The sequence below is a fragment of the Belonocnema kinseyi genome, chromosome 2, assembly GCF_010883055.1.
Source record: "Belonocnema kinseyi isolate 2016_QV_RU_SX_M_011 chromosome 2, B_treatae_v1, whole genome shotgun sequence".
Lineage (NCBI taxonomy): Eukaryota > Metazoa > Arthropoda > Insecta > Hymenoptera > Cynipidae > Belonocnema > Belonocnema kinseyi.
In genome coordinates this window covers 113,146,335-113,159,281 of record NC_046658.1, presented here as the reverse complement: position 1 = coordinate 113,159,281, position 12,947 = coordinate 113,146,335, and the positions used below count along the sequence as shown (strand labels likewise).

Below are 12,947 nucleotides of genomic sequence, written 5' to 3'. Positions count from 1 at the left end.
AGCTCCAAGGAGATTATGTTGAAAAATAAAAAAAAAATTTACCCAAAAAAAATTGTTTTTATACTTCATTCTAAGGACTTATTGAACTACCCTCGTATTTAACTTATTTTTAGGTTCCTATAAAAATAGTTTTAATTTTTTTTGTTTGTGAAAATTTGTTCACCAGGGTATTTATTAGTTTCCCGATTCAGCAGCCCCCTGAATAAACTCAAAATCCATTCGGAGAAAAACAGATGTTTACCGTTAACATCTAGAAGTTTCAGGTTAACATATTTAATATTTAACTATGGGGCAGCCATCTAGATGTTAAAGGTTAGTTTCTGTGGATATCAAAGATAGGCAACGCAGAGCGTTATTATATCGAAGAACTTTTTGAAGAAGAGAAACAGCACTTACGTCAACCATTTTATTCCAGCCAAGCAATTGACAGCTTTATTAATAATATTTTTCAATAAAATATTAGAAATCATCATTTTCCCACGAGTTCCCATACGATAGGAAATGAAATCGAACGACATTTACTATAAAGCCTCATCAAGCGGCCGAAAGAGGTCTGGCATGTTTTCTTGTACGACTTTTAACATCTTGGATGTTTCAGTTTAATATTAAAATATATTTAAGCCTAATCTCTCAAGTAAATAGTAGATATTACGTGCCAATATTTGTATGTTTGACGGTATCATCTTATACTTTGAATATCTACCATTGATCATCCATTTTTCCCCGTGCAGGATTTTCTAAATAGATAGTCAATAGCAATACTCCCCGAAGAAAGAAATTCAGTACTCGATATAATGAATATCAATCACACAAACATTTCGAGTGTTTTCAGTCTGATAATATTCATTATTATGCATTTTCCATTCCACATAGGGATATAGCGTAAGGAATCCCTTCGATTGCGCACGCTCGTGAAGGGGCATGTAGTGTGTGTGTGTATATATATATTACTGATTTGTGTAGTACTGTAGTTCATAGCGGAATATTCCTGGACCAGTCGATATTCTCATGTATGTATTAAATCTACACGTGTATAATAACAATGCAATACATATAATATATCGCTCTGGGGCACCAGTAGAGTATTTGCTCATTATCCTCAGTTCAATGGACGCACTAAAGGTTTAAATTATGCGTATACACATGTGTCTGGAAATTCAGAAGTGAAGCATTCATATAGTACTGAATAGGATTCACCAACAAAAGCATCATAAAGATCATATTCTATTCTCCAACTGGAGATAATTGGCTGTTTACTCATTTCCAATCTGACCTTTTAAATCGATTCTCATTTGATGTACGCCATTAAAGCAAATCACACCAGATTATAAAAAAATATAGAAATACTTACTAACAATTCAAATAATCAGATTTGGGAATCCAAACCTAAGAACTGAAGAACCAACATATCTCAGAGATTAGACAAGAGTTCAAACTTCACAGTCTAACATGCTCTCAAAACAGGGTAAATTAGGTGATTTTTAATGCTGTTACGTACAGACGTCGTATTTCAAAATTTCAGGACATGGTTTTCCAGGTTCACTTATCAAACATTTCGAGGAAAACTTTAAATTTCAACTTAAATAGATTGCAAATCATTGTAATGTTTTCAATATAACCAACTTAAAAAAATGTTGAAATTTGATGTCTTTTTGCAACATCTTTTTAATAAATTGACATTTTTCTTTCAGCTTGATCTTATTAGATGCAGAATTGTATTAACTTTTGTGCTACTACGAGGAAAAAATTCAGGTTCATACTATAAAAAATAAGGCACTTTAGCCACAGCTCATAAAATAGACTGTACAGATAACTTCCAGAGGTACTGTACGTAAAATTATTTAAAAATAGAAATTTGGAAAGTCTTCTTGACTATTATTTCATTCTTAACATTTTTTTTTAACATTGAACAAAAATTATTAATATGTAATATTAAAAAAAAAAAGAAGCAGGAATACCTCGGGAAATGCGCTAACCGCTCTCAATCAAATGATTATAATATAATAATTCTAATCAATCTGGATTTAGAAAAAAGCAGAAAAGTACTAAAATAATTCTTACAACTTCAAAAAGAAATGGCAATACAGATTTACAGGTCCTATTTCTAAAGCATTAGGGCTTTTTCACGTTCTTCATTAAAATTCCAGGACTTTTCCAGGTTCTGGAGAAACCCTGATTTTTTCCGAAAATAAGGGAACAATAGGGGAATCAATTCTGTTAAATAAAACTAATGCATGCAGCATATTCCTTATATCTATAGTCAAAGTATATTGCATATTATACAAAATACACTCGAACTTAGATATCAGGAAACTCGATTTGTGCGTTAAGAAAACCAATGTCCATACGACCCTGATGTTTACTTTTGGAGATCCTGGTTTTCAGCCCAAGGTCATAACCAAAACCGTGCACAAATTCAAATTCGAGTGTAGTTGAGCTTTCAAACAGAAAAGATGAATTTTCAGTAAAAAAGTAAATTTTCAATTAAGAAAAATGAATTTTGAACTAAAGAGTTTAATTTTCATTTACAACATAAACAAAAACCTTTTCAGTCAAACAGTTCCATTTATTACCAAACAATGGAACTTGCAAGCAAGAGACAGATTTTCACCTAAAGTTGATTTCAAGACCAAAAAAATTAAATTCAATCAAAATGTTGATTTTTCAAGCCATAAAAATCAACTTTTTACAAAAAATTTATGTTTTTAACCTGAAAATAAGACGTTTTTTACAACGCAGTTCAAGTTTTAATCAAGTGGTTGAATTATCAACAAAAAAGATTAATTTTAAACAAAATAGATCAATTTTCAACCAGAACCGATGATTTCTCAACCAAAACTATAGTATTAGACTTTTTAATGAACCATAATTAACTTTCAACCAAAAAATACGAAGTCTACAGAAAATATGAATCCTCAATCCAAAGGACGAATTTTCAATCCAAAAATACAAATTTTCAATCATTTTTAACCAAAAAAGATGAATTTTCTACTAAAAGATGGATTCTGAGTACAAAAAGGAGATGAATTATGAACCGAGAATATAATAGTTGACTTTTTAATTGAAAAAAAACTTTTAACCAAAAATAGTTGGATTTTCTGATTGGGTTCAGATCATTTAAGGAAAAAAGAGAAATTCTTGAAAAGGGGGAAAGAGGGGAAGGGGGAAAAGAGTTGGAAATCTGTAAGTTAATCCGATTGAATCGTATTTTACTAGAGACATACATCATAAAAAAAATAACAAGGAAGTTTTTAAACGCTGTTTTTCTTATCAATTTCAAAGAAAAAGTACATTTCTATTTTTCATGAGTTTTCTTAACAGGATCGAAGTTTGAAAATGTGGGGCATGGGTCATGGGGAGTAAAAGTAGGTCGTACGATGTCATACAAAAAAGAAAGATAATATGAAGTAGAAGATATTTAAGGAGTATTCTATTTTAACACTTGGTACGTAAACAAGGCGGCTATTATCAATCTCTCAATAACTAACAAGTCAGCCCCGCCTTCCAAGATTTTCCATATCAGAATTAATACAATTATAAATATTTGTTATAACATAAAGAATTAAATTCAGTCTATTCCAATTAAACAGATAAGCTTCAACGAAACAAGAGTTGTTACAAAATCCCAATTTCGCAAAAAAGGTTTATTTCTAAATTTATTTTAAAAACTTTTAGTGATAACAGTCATGCACAATTTTATGAATGGACATCCATAAATTACGTAAGAAATACGAAATATACATGAATTTTCAAGCAAAAAGCTGAGGTTTTAACTCGAAAAGATAAATTTTGAACCAAAAATGAACAAATTAAATTTTTCAGTCAACAAATTAATTTTCAACAATAAAAATTAAATCTCAAGCAAAGTAATGAATCCTCAATAAAAAATTACTCTCTACGAAAAGTGCAACATTTGACATTACCACCAAAACATATTTTAATTTTTAACCGAAACCAGTTTATTTAAACCAAAAAAGAAGAATTTTCAACAAATTGCTTGAATAATCGCCCAAAATAGACTAATTTTCAAACCAAACAGAAGAATTTTCAACAGAGTATTTGAATTATCAAGCGAGGAAAATAATTTTTAACTAAAATGGTAAATATTCAACCAAATAAAAAAGAATTTTTAACCAAATAGTTGAATTATCAACGCAAAAGATGAATTTTCTAAAAAAAACAATAAAAAAAAATGTTCAACAATAAAAAAAGAATTTTTAACAAAATAGTTGAATTTTTAACAAAAGAAAAGAATTTTCTGACCAAAAATTGAATAGTTAAATTTTGAATAAATGTTTAGCCGAGAAGATTAAATTTCTATTCAAAAGATCAATTTTCCACCAAAAATGGAATAGTTAAATTTTCATTTATATAAATGAATTTTTAACTAAAATTAGGAATCTTCATTTTTAAAAAGTGAATTTTTAAACCGACAGTTGAATTTTCAATCAAAAGTAGAATAGTTACATTTTCAGTTAGCAAAAGTAAAATGGAAAAGAAACATAAAATGCATTTTGGACAAAAAAGATAAATTTCCAAATTATGGGACTACTTTTCGACAAAGAAACGACTAACTTTCAACAAAATAAATCAATTTTTAACTAAAAAAGATCATTTTTCAAGTATTTAAATGGAATAGTTAAATTTTCAGTAAAAGGATAATATTTTGTAACGAAACAAATAACGAATTCACCAGAAAATCGTTTAATTTATAAGCGGAAAATTAATTTTTATCTACACAATGATAAATTTTTAACCAAGTAGATAAATTTTCAACTAAAAATAGAATACTTAAATTTTCAGTTAGAACAAAAATTTTTCAAGCAAAAACAAATTTACAACAGTATAGGTAAATTTCCAACGAAAGAAATAAATTTGTAACCAAAAAGACGTAATTTCAAGTGATCAGATTACTTTTCTACCAAAGAGAGAAATTTTCCACAAAAAAGTTGATTTTTTAAAGGATTTATTTTTTTATTATTTATTTATTTTTTAAAGGATAGTGTAATTACCAATCAAGGAAATAAATTTTCAAAGAAAAAGAAGTAGTGACCAATAAGATTTATATTATATCGCAGAAGACGAATTTTAGTTCTACTGTCAACTAAGTAGTAGATTTTTTAACCGAAAAATATTTTTACTTCAAATCAAAAACAGTTGAATTCAATAAAAAAGACGAATCTTTAACAAAATAGTTGAATCCCCAACCAAAATAAATTAGTTTTCAACCAAACTGTTGTTATTTCAAACAAAAAGGATTACTTTTAAACAAGATTACTAAATTTTCAATAAAAGAATCAAATTAATTTCAACTTCAGTTTACAGAAAATTCCCTGACTCGATCAGGTTTTTCCTGACACTCCCGACTTTCTACAATTCTCTGACCTGTAGCAATAATGCAAAAAATATCTACATAAATTCTGCAACGAATTTTTAAAACATCCAAAATAAAGACTCTAATTTGAACTTTTTATCCAAGAGAATGCTAATGAACAAATATTAATGACATCATTTGCGGGAAATTGTCTGATAGCAAATTATCTATTATCTATCCCAATTTATCGATATCATATCAGCTTTATCATCGAATTAGCATGATTAGCACCTATGGAATGAATTTAATTGTTTCAAATCTGAACGTCGCCAGAGACGGTTTTCCAACTTGGACAGCATCCCCGAGAAGAGGCAGGGCATGAAATGAACTTCTCGCATGCTTCTGGCTAACGGGACCAGAAAAGAGCGAGGTTACACAAGCCCCACACCCAGTCCGCTATTACACTCTGAATCCCGTGACGCAGTTTACAAATTCACTTGTTCAAAACCACCCCATATGCCAGGCTCTTCGGCCAAGTCTGAATCGTCTCAAGGGGTTTCAGAGAGGCACTGGAACCATAACAGGACCTTTCTAAACAGAAAATGCTGCTACAGGGGGGTGAATTACGCAAATTCATGCTCAAAGCTGTCCAGGATACCCTCACAAGGGGGAATCCAATACCAGATAAGTGGTTCCTATTGATGCCGCCATTCCTCTTGTTGTGCAACGATAGACCATCAACGTTTGTTCGCTTCCTAATAACGATCCACGAGATTGATACTATTCCTAATCAGCTGCATGAATGAACGCTCAGAATTGTTAATTACATCTCGGTGAACGCAAGTTATTGAAACAACAAGTTATTTCAGACTTCACAGACCGAGATGATCTCAAAACAGGGGAGATAGGGTTATTTTTCACGAAAATAGGGGAATGAATTCTTTTAAATAAAATTAATGTAGGTACCATATTGAATTCAGCATTAAACGCTTTATTCTTCATATTTCAACTCGAAATATATTGTATATTAAACAAAATCGTTAAATTTTTAACCAAAAAAATTATTTCTACCGAAAGAGATGGATTTTTATCAAAATAGTTGAGTTTTCAAGCAAAAAAGTTAAATGATTTAGAAAACAGTTTTCTTTTACATACAGAAAAGAATTTTCAAAAAAAAAAATTGCAGCAAAATGGTCGAATTTTTAAACCAAAAAGATTAAGCTTCAACTATAAGCATGAACATTCTCAACCAAACAGTTGAATTTGTAACCAGAAAAAACAAAATACATGAATTTTCAACTAAAATAATGAATTTTCAAACAAAACGAAGACTAATTTTTAACAAACTAGTTTAACTTTCAACCAAGTAGTTACATTTTCAAACAAAAATGAATTAGCAACGAAAAATATGATAGTTGAGTATGTAAAAAGAATATTTTGATTTTTAATGGAAAATATTTCAATTCAACCAACAACGATGAATTTCCAAAAAAAAAAGTTAAACCTTCAACCAAAACAAATAAATTTTTAGTCCGAAAATTGAAACAAAAAATATAATTGTTGTTATTGTAACCGTAAAATATTTTAATTTTAAATAAAAAACAGTTAAATTCAACCAAAAATGAAGAATTTTGAACCAAAAAAGGTTGAATTTTAAAATAAGAAACAGATGCATTCAACCAAAAAGCCGAATTAAAAAAATGAACTTTTAAACACACAGTTGAATTTTCAATTATTTTTTTTATTTTTTGTTGAAAAACACGATATTTGATATTTAAAAAAAAAAAGAAAATTAATTTTAAATCAGAAACAGTTCAATTCATCCAAAACGACAATTTTTCAACAAAATAGTTAGATTTTCAACCGAATATGGTTTTCTACCAAAAGAAATGAATTTTCAACAAAATAGCTGAGTTTTAATGATAAAAATTTGAATGTTTTAGAGAACCTTTGACGAAATTACAACAAAATATTTAAACTTTCAAGGAAAATAAACGAATTTTCGAAAAAAATAGCTCAATTTCAATCATGGAGGATGATTTTTCCAGCAATGAATATGGTTTTCAATTGAAAATACAAATTTTCGATCCAAAAAGACCAATAATCAACAAATCAGTTAAATTTGGTGCAAAAAGATAACTTTTTAACAAAATAGTTCAATTTTCAAGCTAAAAAGATTAATCTTTTAAAAGAAAGTTGAATTTTTACACAGAAAAATTAAATGTTCAACAATATTATTAAATTTCCAACAAAACAGTACATTTTTTTACCGAAAGATATTAAATTTGAACCAGAAATATAATGGTAGACTTTTCAACAACAACAAAAATCATTAACTTTCAACGAAAAGTAGTTCGGTTTTCTTATTTTGATCCATTAATTCAGTTAGCATTCAAGTTAAAAAGGCGAGAAAAAGAGTTAAAAAAAGGAATTCCGTAAAAAAAGGGAAATAAGGGAAAGAGTGTTAAGCCTGTTAATTTCTCAAAAATTGGATTTTTTTTTAATCCACAAGTTTCCAATCTTAAACAATCCTTAATATTTTCCTTATTTATTTATTGTAATAAATACTGATCCCTAAGTTCTTAGGGTTTGAATCTAATTCTCCAGAACGACACATGTTTAATAATTCAAGCATTCTTACTCTAAAATTAGAATCTGGGACAGGAAAGTCGGATCTGATCGGAAAGAATTTTGAACCCAAGATTAGAATTAAGAGTTTCGAACCTTAGAATTCTGAAACAAACATGTCGACACGAATTTTCCAGAAGTTCTCATGTGACCAGAATGTAAAAGATGATTACTTTGGAGTTGAAGAAATGAAGGAAAGAAAGGCAGCGAGCAATTACCTTAGCATACATAAATGTATAATCTTGGAAATTACAGGTGCATCGTTATATAAATTCGCATGTTCTGATAATAGAATATGATGAGAAAAGAGGTAAAGGTAATCAAAGCAAGTAAACTAAACTACATTTCAAGCGATGCTCACTATTAGGATCTATTACACTAAGTACCAATCAACGAACGTCGACGGCTCTTACTACTCAAAGAAACGTTCTTTCCTGCTTTCTTTCTGGATGAAACAAAAGACCTAGTGAGAGCCTTTCTACGACCAGCAGACCGTTATTGGTGGCAACCTGTGCAGACGCCTCTCGATAAAGTAACACAAGGCTCTACCAGAATTGTTTGTCAGAAAAGTTCGAAAGCATAACTCCGGACACGTACCTAATATGTCTAATTGAAATTCCTTCATTTTTATCTCGCTACATTTTCTTAATTTTGTAACAAAGAAATTTTAACAAAAATTTCGTATTATTATCCAGATTTCGAGATGAAATTCTTAAAACACGGTGGAAATTGAGCTTCATTTTCAAAATTCCCGAATATTCCCTGACCAATTTTCATTTCCCCTGACTATTCATATTCAAACACCAGAATGTTTAACAAAGAATCTTTTATAAACCGAACAAACAGATGTCAGATTAAAATTTGAAAATTTATTTTATTTATTTCAACCAAGATGAATTTTCAAGAAAATAGTTTATATTTCTACCTCGGAAAATTAATTTTTAACGAAGATGTGCAACAGTTGCGCAGTTTACGGTACTACACTATAAAAAGCCACAAGCAAGAAGCAGAAGAAGAACGGTTCGGATAACCCAGATTTACTGTGAAGGCCATTGAGGATACCACCGAAACGCCCGGTAAATCGGGGTCCTTATTCAGTCGAATTTTTGAACAAACAAAATCTGAATTAAATTTTTTTAAAAACATTTGGATTTTAAGCCCGAAAAAATAACTTTTTAACCAAAATAATCATTTTCAATCAAGAAAGATTAATTTTTAAACAAATAATTGAACTTACAACAACTGAAAAATTTAACAGTCAACCAGTTGCATTTAAAACCAAATAGTTTAACTTAAAAGTAAAAGAGCTCAATTTTCAAGAAAATAGTTGAACTCCTAACGAATATTGAAAAAAAGTTAAATCACCAAACACAAAATATTAATTTACAACCAAACAGTTACGTTGTTATCCAAAAAGATGAGATTTATATTAAAATAGATGAATTAAAAAAAAGTTATTTTTTAATAAAAAGGATGACTTTTTAACAAAGTTGTAGAATTTTCAAAGACATAGTAAAAATTTTATCTAAAAATATAATCATCGGAAGTAACCAACTGGAAAAAAAATAAATAGAAATACAAAAAATAAATAAATAATTACTGAAAAAAATATATATTATCAGAGGGACGCAAAACTTCATTTTAAAAATTCCATAATTTTTCCCGGACCAATTTTTTGTTTTCCTTGACCTTTGATACTTAACGATCTGAACCTTAACCCTTCGAGTACATACTGGGCCATATTTACCCTGTCACCGATTTTGACCAAAAATAGAGCTCAGACGTTTGAAAAAATTAAAACCGTGGCCTCATCAGTGCAGTTCGAATGTCCCGACTACAGTTTCAGACAGTTTATGTAGCGTCCGCGTCATTAGTGGTCGTTGAGAAGCGATTGAAATCGAAGCAGATTCAAGGTGACCCATACGTCGAATTTACTAAAATTTGGATTTTTCGTTTTCATCAGTATGCGAAATAAATACCTTTTTTTTTAAAGGTATAAAGTAGAACTATTTTTTTATTATTGTGGCATACATTGGGAGTATTCTCATAAATTCTTAGCTAAAAATATAAAAAATTAAAATTAAGTTTAGATTTTTTTCATAAAACTTCATTTTTTTGCAAAAATATTTTTTTTCGCGGATTTTTTACGTATGTTAAAGATTTTAAATACACTTATAATACTTATAATTACTTTACATACTCGAAAGTATACCTCTACATTTTTGTAAGTAAAATGTTTCAGCAGTTGTGAAGTTGTAAAGTGTAGACAACCAAAAAGTGAACAGAGTCATTTTGACGCAGTGTGTAGATGTTCACAAAAATAGGTGTGTACTCGAGGGGTTAAACTTGCAATGTTTTTAACATGGAATCTTTTATAAATGAAATAAAATAATGAAAAATATCAAATTTATTATCCTTGACAGAATAACAGTTATTTTTTACTCTTCATCCCTGATTTACCCTGAACAATAAAATTTCCTGACTTTTCCTTGATTTCCAGATTTTCCCTATTCAGCGGCCGCCCTTTTAAAACCAACCCATTTCTTGTAAAGTTATTGATCAATGAAAATCTGCCAAATATTTTTAGTATCGCACAATGCATATTACAAAACTCTCTTACCTTCTAAAACGAGTAATTCTAATGTCAAAAAGACTGAATTATGGCGGATATAAAAGTCCCAAGAAATGAGTGCCAAATGTTCGAAATGCGTTTTAATGGCTTAAACTAACTGTTTTAACTTACTTTCATGTTTGGTATTTAAAAAAAATGGGTACTTCCTTCAACCTGTTCTTTTCACGATTTAATAAAGCTAAGTGAGGTTCTTCGCTTGGGGTGATTGCTAGAGAGATTGATCAGCAACCTGGGTCGGAGCAGTGTTGCGGAACGAACGTGTTATTTACTCAAATAGTATGAGATTTCTGGATCAATCTGAAAAATCTCTATCCCTTCCACACACTACTCCTTTCCCCTACCGAGTGAGTCACGCTTACCCCGAAAGGGAAATGGCTTAATGGTGTAATAATAATAAAAAAAAGTAATATTTTCATTTTTTAGGAGACGACGCATCATTATAAGGGTTCGCCAAGATGGTTACTTGTTTCAGGAAATTCCTTTCAGAGTTTGATAGAGTTAAGTAATATCTTGAAATTACTTTGCTGTTTCTTTTTTTAAATTAAGAAATAAAAAAGTTGTTCAGCTTTTTCCACGTGAGGTCAGGCGTTTTTTAGGATGTGCTGTTTATTGGCAAGTTTTTATTTAACAGAATTTTAATTGTTTTAACAAAAGGTTTTCCAAAAAACATGAAATGAAAGATATACAAATGTTTAATTTATTTTTAAAAAATTTTTAATTTTAATTTTAAACCGTTCAAAATTTTGATTCTAAAATTTCAAATGTACAACTTTGACATTATTCAGATTACAACTCCTTGCAAAATTTAAAGCCTTGAGGTTTTAATGCCTGCAGAATTTAAATTGTTTTTACATTAAATTTCCAAAATTGGATGTGTTCCAATTGGATATTTCCAAATATACAGTTTAAATTGCATAATTTTCATAATTGGTTGGTATTAAATTAAAATTAAAAAGTTCATCAAAAAAATGCAAAACAGTATAATATGATTAGAAATTCAGAATTATCTCAAATTAATTGTTTTTAAATATAGATTCTCTTTTCAACTGGTTTTGAGTTTAGAAACTTCCGAATTGAAATTCATTCAGAATATAGATATTTCTGAACATTATATTATTGCCAATAAATAAGTACGTAAATTTAAGGTTTAAAACTGTTTAAATCTCGAAAGTTCTCAAATGTTTTAATTTTAGACTTTTATACTTAAAACGATTTTCAATTTGAAGGTTCCTTAACTAGAATTTGAATTTTTATTAGTTTTGATGATTTCCAAAATTGGAAGTGTTCCAATTTGATCTTTCTGAACTTGAATATCATTAAGCCAATATAAATTACCAAAGATAATCGCTTTCCAAATTTAAAGCGTTTTTAAATTTGACGGAATGCAAAATTATAGTTTAAATTGCATAGATTTCATAACTGGTTAATATTAAGGGCATGTGATACTTAGAAAATTGACGATTTTGCAGTTTTAGGTTCCCCCGGCTTTTTTCTAGAATAATAAATATTTTGTCTTAAAAATTTGAGAAATGATAGTGAACATGCTAACGGAGGTCCCCACACACTTTTTTGTGGGTTAATTACAAAAAGTTTTAATTTAGCAAAATGTGATTAATTTGCATAGCGCTTAGAAAATAGTATCGATTTTTTCAGTGTTAGATTCCCCCGGCTTTTTTCCTAGGATAAGAAATATTTTGCCTTCAAAATCTGGGAATTGATAGCGAACATGCTAACGGACGTCCCCGCACACGTTTTTTGTGTTTTTTTTTTATAAAAAAAATTTTTATATTGCTAACAACGTGCGTGTATATTTCGAGGTTATGTGTGTTACAATTCACCCGAGCATTACTTCCAAACTACACAATATTTTTAGACGAAAACTTTGAACTTACAAATAAACATAGTAACTAATCTCTAGGAGCTAACCTTGTTTGCAGGCAATCAAAAAAGTTTATTTTATAAATAATTTCCAAATTATCGGAAAGGCAGAGATGAAAAACGACGTAACCTCAAAATAATGCATATGCATACAATTTTTATTTAGCACAATAAATTTTTTTGTTATTACGAGGGTAGTTCAATAAGTCCTTAGAATGACCAACAGATGGCGCGCGAATCGCTCCAAATCATCTGTTTTCAGTCAGCACCACTACCGACTAGATATATGGTGCAGTCACAGTCCACATCTTCTGAATTTACGTGTTTTTATAACCAATTGAAAAAAAAAAATTGTTCGTTAAGAAAAATAGAAAAAAACGAGTTCAGAGCGGCAATCAAACATTTTCATTTAAAGGGTTTAACTCCATATCAGATAAAAAATGAATTGGACTCAGTTCATGGCACATCTGCCCCTGCCTTAGCAACGGTTTATAA

The 12,947-nt window shown here is 29.4% G+C and overlaps 1 protein-coding gene across 1 annotated transcript in view; it reads right to left on the bottom strand.

Moving 5' to 3' along the window:
• The window catches only part of LOC117167467, a 78,266-nt gene that overhangs the window by 32,562 nt on the left and 32,757 nt on the right, over positions 1 to 12,947 (bottom strand). The gene's annotated exons all lie outside the window — the stretch shown is intronic.